We start from the raw sequence: 14,614 nt of genomic DNA, 5'->3' as shown, positions 1-14,614 counted from the left end.
ATGCACAAAAAAGAAATACCAAATAAAGTCCATGTGATTAAATGAATTCACAGCTAGGTACTTGTATAGGAATTGAGATATCTTATACCATGTAGGAGCAGAAAGATCTGCATTTGGAGCAAATCTGTAATGCTTAAAAGTGAGCAGTCCCATAGTGAAGTGAGTTAAGAAAGGGTTCTAAAGTATTCATAAAACCTCTATAATGATTGCCATAAAAAATTGACAGTGCAAATAGTATATATAAATGTAAATAAATTATATATATAAATAATCCATTGTCTTGTCCTAATAAAAACAAAGCCTGCATTCAAATAATAACCACAAACTAGCATCCACATTATAAACCAAATATCCATGATCAATATATCAAATATAAGCCAAATATGAAAACAAAAGTATTTAATAACAGCAAGACTGTTGGTTGGTTTAATCTTTGTGAAAACTGCTTGCATTTGCATGATGCGGATAATGTTGTGTATTCATTGTGCATCTATAGTCCTCCAGGAAATGACACCACTTTGTCATGATAAGAAATAAGATTCTCATGAGTGGCAGGTTTATGAACATACATTTGTTACAGTGTAAATCAGCGCCTCCAGTTATAGCCAATGAGGCAGCATTTAATGATGGTCTAGAGCACCTTGCCCAAATGTATGAATTTACTCCATCATATAAAAATTTGATGCTCTGGGTCTCATTATCTAGCACAGCCAACTGGAGAAGTGGAGCAAAAGTCAAGGACACGCCATTACAGGGACACTACAGGGAGGAAATGGAGCTGGGAGCCCTTTGGTTCCCTTACCCCACCAGTCACTTTTTTCATGGGTTCATGTGTCTTTGTTCTGCGGCAGGACCTATAAAAAGCTCCTGTGGGTTTTGAGAATTTAATACAGATCTTTCAGGTAGCCATCATCACTTGTGTGCCATACTAGGGCTGTGCATAGGAAATACACCTTCTTTAATCTACAGTCTCTTTTATATGGACAGAATACCCCTGTGGTTTGTGTGGCTGTTCTTTGGCGCGGTTCTGCTCTTTATAAATGCAGGTGTCTATGACTTCACTCTTGGCCAGTATCTTTTACTGCAGTTGTCCACTGGGAAATGGAAGCTTGTCTTGCATATTGTATTAGTGAGAAGGGATGTTGGGGAAAGAAACCTCAACAATAGGCGTCCTATCACTGAAATGAAGCATAAAATTCACCTGTGGAAACCTGATAATATGAGGGATTTTAAGGTCTTTTGCTTTGAGTCTGGGCTTGTCATGCATATAAAGGCTGGAATGTTGGCACAGAGATTATGCTTCCGTGTTCGGTGGAGGGGTCATAGGCTGAACACTGTCATCCCTCCCGGTCAATCAGCTCACACAACAGACTGACTGGTCTGTAACACATCTTTTGGAAATGCATTGTTAAGTTCAAGACCAAGACCAATAACATGTTTTGATTCATAATTCCTGTGTCACCTGATATTTTCTAAAGCCCTTAAGGAGAGCATATAACCAAAGATTCAACTCACTTGACATAGCATTAGTTCCACATCTGTACCCTCCATGCCTTTCCTCCATACACTGTTCTGTCTGCACGTTTCATATTACCTTTGCCTTGAGTTTTTAAAAGGTCCAAGTATCTCTGTTCCTCTGGATGTCTTTGTTTTGCTTTGTGAACAGGTGTCCTTGCCAATCATCTTTTTAAGCAAGATGGTTCAGTTGCCCCACGCAGTCATAAACCATGGTAGTGATAAGCCACTCAGTTCTACTGTATCTAAAAGCTAGCATAGTGACAAAGAAATCATGTATTCCACTGAATAGAACTGAAGGTATTCAGAAGCAAAGACCTCAGTTTCTTTCAAGCTGCAAATGGCCTCAGTACTCTCTCATGCTATCCCTTCAAGTTCACACAGAAAATTAATATGTCCATGCAATTTATGCAAATGTACGTCTTTTCGGTGCATGCGAGAAGCATGCTCATTGTAACTGACATGACACCCATGAGTTCTTTGATTTAGGCATTATTGTTAATAGTTGTTTTGAATTCTTAACTGGCAAAAATAGACATGTTTTATCAGTGGCAATATCCTCTAATAAAATAGGCTGACTGCCCAATGGTCCATGAAATAAGTTTTTCCATTACCTTAAGGACCAACTGACCATGGCACAGATATTGAAGTCACTTATTTGAAAATTGTCATGCATTTACTTCATGTAATTTAGATACTGGGGTCCATGCAGCAAAAACAAAGTAAATTGAACCCCATTCATACCAGTCAATTGAGACATTAATTTATTTTGTTTGTTACCATCCCATCATTATGTTATCATGAATTATGTCCTAAAGCTTTATTATTCTTGTTGATGCATTATGACACATTGTTTGTGGATTATTAGGATCTTTACACTGTAGCAAAACAACAGTGGTGTAGGAAGGTGTCTGATTGTTAGGAATTAAGATTTTAAATTAAACTGTTTCACGGTCCAGAGGATCTTTATCCAAAGTCTGTACCAAACTGTGTTTTTGTGTCCTAACAGGCTTGACAGCAAGAACCCAGGGGTGGGTTTCCCAAAAGCATAGTTAGCACCTATGTTAGCAAAGTACATCATTGTAACTATGTAAGAACGACACAATTGTTTCCCAAAACGATAGTTTGAACTATGGTGGTGCAACTTAGGCTACATAGTCCGATGCATCGTTAAGCTACACAAGTCTTTCCCAAAACCATAGTTCCAATGAACGATTTGATCAGTCAGTTGAGAATATGTAGCCTTTGATTTTAACAGTCATGGATTGGTGGGATAATATGATTTGCACAATAGGTAAACAATTGGTGAGCATATTGTAGTCAAAATCTGCACTTCAACCCAGATTTTACCTCATGGACAGATGAGTGCCATAAGCTACACACTGCAGGTTGTCATTTGTCTTAACGCCTTGCACCACAGAGATGTAATGGGATAGATGAATAGACAATAAATAACAATAGATTGCACAACTGCCTCACCAGCACATGTATACAAATTCATTTAAAGCAGGCGTTAATTGAAGGTCATCCTATATGAACCAATGAATTAACTTGATGCATCTGATTAAAAAAAAAAAAAAACACGATGATTCACGGATTACACTAAGGTAGTCCATCATTAAGTCATTTGTTATTTGCTGGTGTGCCAGTCCACGTGATACTATACGTCATTAACCACCTGGTCCAGACTACTGAAGTTTGGAAACTATCATGGTTCAAACTACGTATGTTAGTAGGCTACGACGGTTTTGGGGAACAGTGGTCATTTTGATGTTGGTTAGTTAAACGATGCATTGTAGGCATGTAGGCCTAATAAAAAGCTAACCTCCGTAGTTGTATGTGAAATTCACATAGCATTCTACGGCTAACATACTAGTTCAAAACTTTTTTCCATTGAAAGTTTGTAAATAATAAACTAGCCCATTAAAATATGACAGAAGCATCCAACTTTAACACTGAACAAAAAAAAAATAAGTATGTAGGCTAATCATATGAATGTAATGAATGCATTGGTCTAATCAAGTAACAGTAGAGACATTACATTATCCTATTTATTAATAGACGAAAGATTAATATGTAAGGGATAATGGACGACACAGTGTAAAGGTAGAAGAAGTTAAAACACTCTAGGTTGTAATGCAACCACGAACCATAAAACAACGTATACATAACAAAAATGTTCATTAGCTGCCTCAACATTTTGTGGAATGGAACTTATGTGTTATAACGCATGCTTAACAATCTTTGTCTCACAACCTTTTTCCAGTCAGGGCATGTCATTTCGAATAATGAAGGCTGCCATCAATTATCCATATTCTGTTCATTGCCCTGACTTACAAAAAAACTGCTTGGACCAGCAAGGACTTGACATTATTCTGATTTGAGTGGGAAAAGAATACTGGATTTTAAAGAAAAAATACTGTACTTTTGAAGCCTGTTTAATTAAAAGGGTTGTTATTGATTCATAAAACCATTAAAGTTGTCTAGGAGAAAACAAGTCAAGCCATATTACATTTGCAGAAGCAGCAAAAGAAAAAAAATCAGAACATGATTTGCATCTTATAAGTTCTCATTTTCACATAGATATCAAGGTCATTTTTCACTGTCATTTCTCCTTTCACTGGTGCAACTTCCAGAGAGCCTCTCTCAGACAAGCTACTTGCTCGGAATTCACAGTGTAATTATCTGTGCTGATGACACCTCAATGATTTATGTCATTATTCTTCCTGGGGAAAAATGTAAATCTGTATAATAGGTGTCAGATTCAGGTTCAGTATGAGAACCTTAACACAGTGATTGATTTTCTGCTGTCTTTAACTTAGGCTCGAGCCATAGATCAACCAGTCCCTCTTTTCCACCACATCAAAGAGAAGAGTGAGACTGACCAAATTAATCAAAGGTATTCTGAAATAATTCTTGGACGGAGTATATTTTTGCACTGAGATAATGTGACCGATTATGTGGTTGAAAAGTTAGTAACAATGCCAAACATGTTATTATTATAATTGTTCCTGCATTTAAAATCTTTTTAAGCAGTTGTTGTCTGCTTCTCAGTGGATTGGTGAGAATTGGGATCATGTGAAATATTTGCCCCATCCAGCCACATACATTTAGTGACTGCATTTCATAAGAAAGGATAATTATAATGAAAAGGAGTTTTACTCGGAAAACAACAAGGTCAAAAACAATACGTGTGTGTGTTTGGTAGCTTACCTTACATCTGACCATGATTGCGGAGGCCTATAGGCAAAAATGTTTCTGGGTGAACATTGGTTTGCATTAAGCACAGATCATTGTTTACATTACACAAACTTAGTCAGGGCAAATAAACTACTGTAGACATTAGTTTAAACACTCAAACCTTTCAGCTAGCCAATAGGCCAACTGTCACAACAACAGTTTACAGACTTGGTGACTGGGACTGACCCCAACTACATAAGTTCTGTCCGTGAGTCAGAAACAAAATATATAATGTTTTAAGGAAAGTACACACCATAGAACACTGCTTCTGTGACGGCTTCTATTACTTTGACCTTCTGACCATGGAGTCAGAGAGTAGTGAGGTGCAGCACTTGAATAACAATATGGGTAAGAATAAATTTAACTAAAATAAATTGGCCTTTAAGGCAAATAAGATAATGTTAGAGGAACAAACTTGGTGGAACAAACTATGGAGAAAAATAGGAAGAGAGAATGTATCCTATAAGAGGATGATCACCATTCTCTGTCTGCCTGGTGGCACGTGGAGTCATTTTCACAGACAATTCAATATCTCAGACTTTCTGTCTCAGAGGAACTACTGGAACCTCAGTGACAATTGAATATCTCAGACTTTCTGTCTCAGAGGAACTACTGGAACCTCAGTGACAATTGAATATCTCAGACTTTCTGTCTCAGAGGAACTACTGGAACCTCAGTGACATTTCATTTGATTATAACACTAAGATAGGTAAAACAGTTTACAGACCACATAAGTGCTGTCCATGAGTCAGAAACAAAATATTTAATGATTTCAGGAAGGTAGACACTAGATAGAACACTGCTTCTGTGGTTGCTTGTACTTCTGACGTTCTGACCCTTGAGTCAGAAAGTAGTGAATTATAACCAATTCAGCACTTGAAGTCAGAAAGTAGTGAATTATAACCAATTCAGCACTTGAATAACAATATGGGGTTACAATAGATAGAATAAATGAAAGTATTTCTACCTGTCCATTAACTGGCAAACCTTTATTGCCAATAACTAAAAGTTAGAGGAATACACTTGACATTGACTTGGGTCATAGAAACACCTCCTATGGACTAAGCAATATTAGCCACAGACTGGACATCCTCATATGCATTCATTCATCCAGTGTCATGCAGGCTACTTCATACTTTTACATGAAATAACTACTGATAATTCACACTTTCATGTAATTCGAGTTTAAGGTAAATACGTCTTGGGAATGTAGGACAGTGCACCGATGGTAAAGGAGTTTTGACTCAAATTTTATGATTGATATGATTGATTCTACCTTGCGATTATAAAAACTGGGGAGTGGGCTATCACTGGAAGTTCTGTTCATGTATATTTAGAAGTATTAGAAACACAACTGTTGAAGAATAAGCAATACTAACACTAAAAAGTAATTATCTCTTTCCAATATTTAATATGGTCTGCTCCTTAGTTTGACATCTTCACTAAATGTACCTTCTTTAAATAACTGTCTATGCCAACTCCAACGGGTTTGCATAATTTGAAGACAAAAAAAAATATTTCTTCATTTCAAGAGTCCTACATAGTTGGGTTGGAGCACAGCATTTATAAAGGCCTTTCAAGGCCACAGACACAGAAATTGGTGACACTATTTCATTTGAAATGGTTTAAGCTGCCAACACGAAACTGACTTATTCTAAACACTGCACCAGCAATCAGGCAGGAAAGATCAAAGAGGCTACATCCAGTAGGCCTATGCCGCTTTTGAAGAAAACGGAATTACCGATGCAATTAAAACAGACTCATGACAACCCATTTCTATTTGTTTACAGATTTGTCTGAATAGGTCAGCCCTATGCTGTCTGTACTGTATGTGGGTGTCTGTATTGTTGTGGCCAGAAAGTCATGAATAAAAGTAAAACAAAAAGACTATAAGGTTTATAACACAGCAATTGCATTACATTAACAGTTTCCATTAAAGTTTGATATATATATACATATGCATAGGTATGTACATATACAAAGACATTTAGTTTATGTTTTTGTGTCCATTTCCCCCACAGTTCCCCACAGACACTCATATAAGAAGCTTTATGTAAGACAGCTGCCATTAGGAGGGTTGATGAGGAAAACAGAGTGGGAGGTAATTCTTGGTTGGTAGAAAATGGAACATGGGTCACTGCAGAACCAGTGTTAACATCACAGCTCTAGATTAGCAAATGGGAACAATATTAACAAAATTGCTTCAGGTGTCACATTGGAGTATGTTGTTTCAAAAATTACATTGGGCTTGAATGATTCAAGCAAACATGAAGAACCTTGAAGTACTTTCCAACTGACTAAATACAAAAGGCTTTCATGCTTTTGTTAAAGAAGAAATTAAGCGTGAAGATTAATGTCATGGTGTAAAACATTACAGAGCCTTGTTTTTACTAGATGGATTGATTTTTATGTAATCATTACTTTATTCACATATATAGAATCAATTCATTGCAATTTTACTCACATATGATAATCATCTCATCTTTATACTGAAGCTGTTACTGGTTTAGTATGAGACATCTCTTCGTCATAGAGAAAAATACACATACATTGCTCTAATAAAAGGTGTTTGACACGTTTTTTGGTACAAATGGTATTTCTGAATTTAGCCTAGTATCATGCTTGTAACATGCAAGTTTTGCTGTTTCGAGTATATCAGCATATCAGTAAATTAATTCATGTTGCCAATGTTTATCTTGCATTACAACGGAAACACTGTTATAACATCATTAATATTGCACCCTTTTGACTGTCAAGGAAGACCGTACATGATTCCCAGTTACTCTCAGTGATAAAGTACAGTAAGTAAATGTACAGTGCTGTATTGCAGTGTCCCAGGGGGAGTGTACTGTGTTGCCACTTGTGTTGAAATGCCATTTGAGAAAGTGTTAAATAAAACATAGCATTCTCTAAGCAGGTTATAACACACTTTATAAAAAATAACTGCTGAAATCTGAATAGTTAACAATGTTGATTGAGGTGCTGGGAGATGCTGTGAGATCAAAGCACTTTGACTGTTTAAATATTAATGGATTGCAATTACAGACTTTCCCCACAAGAATATTTAACACTTACAGTCACTTTACTTCTAACTTCATGTGGCCAACTTAAAGACAAACCCTAAGCTTGTCTTTTTTAATTAGAGTGTGTTAACTCTAGTCTGCTTATAAGTATATCCTTATGCCATGGAATGGGGGGGGGGGGGGGGGGTGCAAAAGGATCATCTTAGGACAATAAAAATATGTAATATGTAATATTATTTTGATTATTGATTGATATTACAACAAATCACAGCTTACCTTACTTCAAAAGCTGTTATTTGTCCAGATTGAATCCTTTTGGCCAAATGAACCATAGCAACAGCATCAACAACATGAGTGTAGTTGTTATTGTTTTGTCTTTGTATTGCCAAATAACATGTAACAAGGGTAAAAATTAAAGTCATCAGAATATATTGTTTGCATTTGTTTTGTATCTGGGGGGCAATTAGTGACTTACACAAAATGATGTTTAGCAGTCTTTTGAACTGCCTTACTCTCATTTCATTGCTCAGGTTATGATAAAGCACACAGGCGCATTTCTTCAAATACATTTAAAAAAACAAATAACAAGACATTGCAGATGACTTTGAATACTAAACACATACTGTACATCACCATTGTGCTGCCAGGGTGTCTCATACACTTCATGTGCTGTCTTGAGTTCACATGGTTTTTTTTAGCAGCACAGTGCTTTAATATTAGCATATTTATTTATGGATGACTGTGGGGTTTTATATTTTCAACAGTCACTTATCTTTCTAGAACAATCAAGGATTCTCTAAGATGAACATATATTACACATGGCTGCATGTAGATCTTTCAAATGGGAACAGCACATTGCTCTTATGCTACAGTGATTGAGGTGGTAGTGACACGTGTTCAGGCATCACGCAGAGACAGAAGACCTCCATTTAATGCCCATGAATCAGTCATTCCTCCACTCAGAAAGCAGGCCAATGTAAGGAGCCCAGGAGCACATCTGCTGAGACAGGGCAAAAACGGTGGTGGTTGGTAATGTGGAGAGTGCGGCACCTCCCCCACCTCCCCCTTACCTGTGCTCATTACTCCCCTGCTCCCTGCGTCCGTACAGTATGCTCCAGTTCCCCTCTCTCTGCCTTAAAGGTGCTCGCAGAGCGCCACGACTCTGCTCTCTGCTTTCCACACGCCTCTCCTCCGCTAATGTCAGCTTTTACAAGAAGAGCGCTGGAGTGAATTCATGTCTTCGGGGATGAGATCATGAGACAGAAAACGGCACAATCCTCCAACATCACTGACTAATAGAGCGGTGGCAGTGTTCAAGGTCATGTCACGATGGCACAGTGTGTACAAGAGAGGCGCGTGCTTGTAATGTGTTGCTTTATTTGGTGCTAAAGCCCTCCTCCCCGGAGATGGAGAGGAGCAGCACCTCCAGCAGTCCCTCAGAGAGCCAGACGGATGGCAGAGTGGACAGCACAAGGAGTCCCAGTCAATCATGTCCTGGGGATCACCCATGACGAGCTGGGTGCACATTTGGCAAATCCACTCTCCCACAATGAAGAGTCCCTGAACAGTTGGCCCTGAACAGCACAATCAAGCACACCAAGTTCTCCATCGTAAAACAGTCATCGTGCACAATGGCACCTTTGTGTGTTGATGAAACAAACACTGCTGCATAATGATTTAATGACTAGCACAGGTACATAGGAACAGCCGATAATGTATTCCACATTAGATTGTAGATACATGCAAAATAGGACAAAATGTCTTTTGAGGTCATTAGTCATATTGGCAGTGCTTTGGAAAAAAAATCGGTAAGTAGGGCATTTTGTGGAATTCCATTGTGTCTGGGTTAATTATGGAAATGTGTGTGCTCCTGGGCAGGTTTGCCTGCTCCTACCAAAATATACATTTTCATCACTGACTTTGATGTTTGTTGATTCTACAGTTTGTGTTCTAAATAGTTGCTATTCATATCCATGCTACATTGAAACACAAGTCATGTTTCAGCTACTACAAGCTGAATGATTCATCAGCAAGGAACAAGCAATATGGCTGTGTAGCTGCATATGCAAAATGTATTCCAGAACACTACTACATTTCCTCATTGATAAGGAGTAAATTAGCTTATTTCATTTCAGGAATGTTCCCATCATCAAATATGCAACCTTGTACATTCACCTGTTCTAATTCTGCTCATCTGAAAGGGAATGCAAATCTGTATACCGGCACCAGAGACTTTCTTCTCTGGCAGCCTCCACTGTTAAGCCAAGGCAGAGCTAATCTGATTCAGCCTCGCAACACCTTATGTATGTTTAATATCAGGCCATCAATAAATATGACCTACTGAAAGTTCAAAAGAAGAGTACAAATGTAGCACACAAGAAAGTGTGTTTCACTATGTCTTTTAACTGTGATACTGTAAGGTCTCTCTTTTTCATATGATATATTTTTTCATTTGAGTCATATTTTTGTTTATTCACTCTTAATGTTTATATATTTTTCAACAATATTTACTTTGGTCGATTTATAAACTAGGCATTCTGTGTGACAAAAGTGCCTCTGTGGGCAGGGTTAATGTGAGGTAAAATATTATCCTGCTTGGTGTGTTTCTGTAGTTTGTGTCTGTGTCCATATGAAAGTCCCACAGCTCCCCCTGCTGAATTACACTGCTTACAGCTTATCTACACAGAGGGGCACTACCAATGAAACCTAATCAGACCTTGAGAAACTGCTCTATTTCTGATCCAGTGCCCCTAAATCACCATTTACCTCCACACACACAGCATACCCTCCTCCATCTCCACATGACTGGCTCCCTACAACATATTCAGCCCTGTCCTTTCAGCTCCCGCAAAGTCATTTCCTAAATATCTCTGTCACAGAAATCAAAATGAACCGCACACATAAACACACAATGGTTTACCTCCATTTCCAGTATATGACAATGTATTACTAATGTCTCTACTTCCCATTAAAATGTAAACATTTAGATGTATGTGCTACATAGCTGAGCATCAGGCTTCTGAGGAATGTTCAACATTTATCAAGTTGTTTTGTCTGGTGGTGGCAGAGCATGAAGCCCAAGGGTAGGTAATAATATCTCAGATCTCTCTCATATTTCTCTTATCTTTCATGCACTGACAGCTTCTTGTATCCGTCTGTACACCACTGGATAAGTATATTTCCTCTGCTCACACTGACATCTTTATCAGTAGTCTTTTATCCTCGGGTTTTGTTTACAGCTCTTCTGTGCTCTGAACTGACATGCTGGAATAGAGATGCTGTAGGGTAAACATGGCCCTCTCTGTTTACTGACAAAGAGCACAAACAGATGCACATGTGTACACACAAGGACATGCATAAACAAATATGTGCATGCACCCGGCCACACACAGAAAACACATACTGTACACACACATACACACTCTCTCTCCCTCTCTCTCTCCTCTCTCTCTCTCTCACACACACACACACACACATTTCATACTGAAATGTAGCTACTGTATATATTTTTGTTGAAGATCTAGCTGAATGTTTCTCAATTTGCTGTCTTCTTCTGGGCAACAACACTATACCAATATCAGCAGGTGAAAGCTATCAAATTGCAGTGTGTGCAGACTCTTGTTTTGTTTATCATCAGTGGCCTGAATAATAGGCTGGAGGGATGGATGAAAGGTTTTGCATCACAGAGAGGAGCACACTCCTCGCCAAAGTTCCCCGGCACTCCCTCAGGGCCTGGCGAACTCTGTATCCTCACATCAGTCACAGACTGCTCCTTCAAGGTAGGCCAGTCACTCATAGCCCTGTTCTTAATTACCGTCTGGGGAGGAGAGCAAACCCACTGGATCCTCAGTAGCCAGGTGAGATATTCATAGCATCACCTGGGTTTATAAATATTCATGAATATGCACAGAGGAGTGTGTGTGGTGAATGGAGAAGTTGGTCTTTCCTAATAATGGAGGTGTGTGTGTGTGTGTGTGTGAGTGTGTGTGAGCGTGCGTGCTTTCGTTTGGGTAGGTTGAGGGGCGGGTGTACTAATTTTAAGGATGGATGACTGTATCACTTCCAGCATGGCAGATTTTAATTGTTAGCTATACAAATGTTGCTAATCAGAGATTCTCCCATTTCACAGTCTGATGGATGGGGATGGCAGACTCAGGGAGGTGACTGCAACCAAGGTTAATCTGAAACTTTTTTATCCAGACACTGTATTTTAACCACAATAAACCTACTACACACAAGGTCTAGCTGTCATGGCACTGATGGATACTCAGATTCATACTTCAGACAAAGAAAACTGAGCTTTACTGAGACATGCATTACATTTTAATGAGCATTAAGTGCACTCACAAGATGCATGTCAAATTACAAATAGGCAAAAAGATCTACTGTATGCCTGCCACTCAAAAAACTCTTCTTATTTTATATGTGGCATATTGAGTAAAGAAAGTGTTCCAGCTGTTATTTCCATACTCTACTGTAACAAAATAGCATGGGGTAATAATACGGAATATATCAGTCATGTTTTGACATTTTGGTGATTGTTAATCGCAAACTAAATAGGAACCAATGGAACGTGTTGCAAATAAAAAAAACATTTGGAGTGGTATATTTTTCTGTCAGTATAGCTCTTATAGCTAAGTAAAACCATTTTAGAATGGATTGGTTAGTTTAATGTTGGTTTAATCATTGTCATTACAACAATTGAAGTATGACAGCATTCAGATTTCACTTACACGGCAAGTTCGAGACAGAGCTAAGATACTATGCAGTATGCTGTCTTTAGAGCGTGATTCCTAATCCAGTAATGCAGTAACATTATTGAAATCAAGTGGAAGCTGTTATCAGACATCTTTATAACTTCACTATGTTTCAGAGATGTGACAGTGTACCAGTGTAACATGCAATGTCTTTGTTTTATCCATTATGTGTAATAAGATCTGTGCAAGGATGCAACTTCTAAATAGTCTATTTCATGATTACTGTCACAGCAAGGTGCAATTTAAATGGGTCAATCTCAGGATAAAAACGAACAAACAATAAACTAAGATGTTATACAATATTTGCAGAGTAAAGCTATAACTGTGACGGAATGGCATGATTTGAAATATACAGCAACTCTAGACCCTGCAAACAGGCTTGTGAATAAATGAACATCTCACCTCCCATCCAAGTGTCATCTGCAGCAAAGTGTTGTATCAGTATAAGTACAGTATATATACTCTTTTGATCCCGTGAGGGAAATTTGGTCTCTGCATTTATCCCAATCCGTGAATTAGTGAAACACACAGTGCACACACAGCACACACTAATCCCGGCGCAGTGAGCTGCCTGCAACAACAGCGGCGCTCGGGGAGCAGTGAGGGGTTAGGTGCCTTGCTCAAGGGCACTTCAGCCGTGCCTACTGGTCGGGGTTTGAACCGGCAACCCTCCGGTACAAGTCCGAAGCGCTAACCAGTAGGCCACGGCTGCCCCACGGCTGCCCCCATTATAAAGACTGTCTGAAACAGCCATGAAACAATTAATGAGGAATAATTAATTTGACTGGAGGTAAGATGGCATCAGCTGTGTTCCCTGATTTCAATTAAGAGTATACGTGCTGGGATATCTCTTTGTTCGATTCCACATCTTTGCAAAAATTAATGAAATACTTGACATCTCTCTGTTTCTAGCCTTGTGTAGATATGATTAAAAATCTTTGTGTAGAGCACAGTGTCTCTAATGACATTACCAACAAAGAAAACCAAAAATACAGTAAAAATAGACTGCTGTTATTCTAGTGCTGAAAAGTTTTAGGTATGAAAAGAAGGAGGCTGTGAAGCACAGTCAGGCGAGGCACAAGTTTTGAAAAGATGAAAGAATGAATAAGAAATGAAAGTGTTGTTGGTCCATCCAGGAACGGTGCATGGAGTTGCCTGAGGGTGCATCAACATACTCTCCCTGACTGAACACACAGGCCCCTCAGAAACGAAACCACTCCAAATGGACTGCACTGGAAGGAGACGCATGTCAGGAGAAGAGGACTTGCATTATGCAACTCAACTGTATTATTCTCCTCCCTCAAGTTTTATTGCATTCTGCCCCCCCCCCCCCCCGCCTAGCTATATGCACACAAGGTTGTAAATAGCTTTTCAATGGGAGGCAAATATTATAAATTCAGATCCAAGGACATCATAACCCAATGTTAGGAGAGGAATTCCTGACCTTGTATTGTACTGTATATGACTTTAGGCTACTGTATGCCTGGTGTAAATGTTAACTGTATCACTTTTTCAAGAAAATAAAACCAAAAGTGTGATTATGGGTTTTATTTGAATTCATAGATTTTCAGAATAAACAGAATATTGTCTTACTTTTGTTCAATGTTGCACACAAATTTGTTGTTAAAACTGTTTCAGACACACCTTGCATCAGATAGGCAACCTTCCTTGATTCAGCTGGTATAATCCATTCTGATAAATAATGGAAATTATTATGGTCTCTCAGTCTCTTCGCAGAGGTGACAGAAGATGAATGTGTCAGAGAGGCTAATTGTAAAAAGATCTGTTTTCAATTCATTATAAGAAATGTAAGCCATAAAAACACCATGCAATACTGTAATTACAGCATATGTAATAGCTTACAGTAGCCTACCAAGGTCACAACGCAGTTAATGCGTCCTCTAAAGAAACTATTGTCAGTCCAGTTTGCTACCAGTCTATGCTTAGACTCCACCTCCTCTCCAGTCACTGTTTACATGTGCATGAGACGTTATGCATTTGATCTCTAACGCCTTAATTGGACTGTGAGAAAACGCGTTGTTGTGGTGTTCGTTTACTAAAGCGTTTTAATGTAGGCTA

Source organism: Alosa pseudoharengus, unplaced genomic scaffold (assembly GCF_046254945.1).
Source record: "Alosa pseudoharengus isolate Yale_2024_CS ecotype anadromous, Long Island Sound unplaced genomic scaffold, YU_APseudo_1.1 YU_APseudo_1.1_scf_3, whole genome shotgun sequence".
In the NCBI taxonomy this organism is placed as follows: domain Eukaryota; kingdom Metazoa; phylum Chordata; class Actinopteri; order Clupeiformes; family Clupeidae; genus Alosa; species Alosa pseudoharengus.
This window is presented reverse-complemented; position numbering follows the sequence as displayed.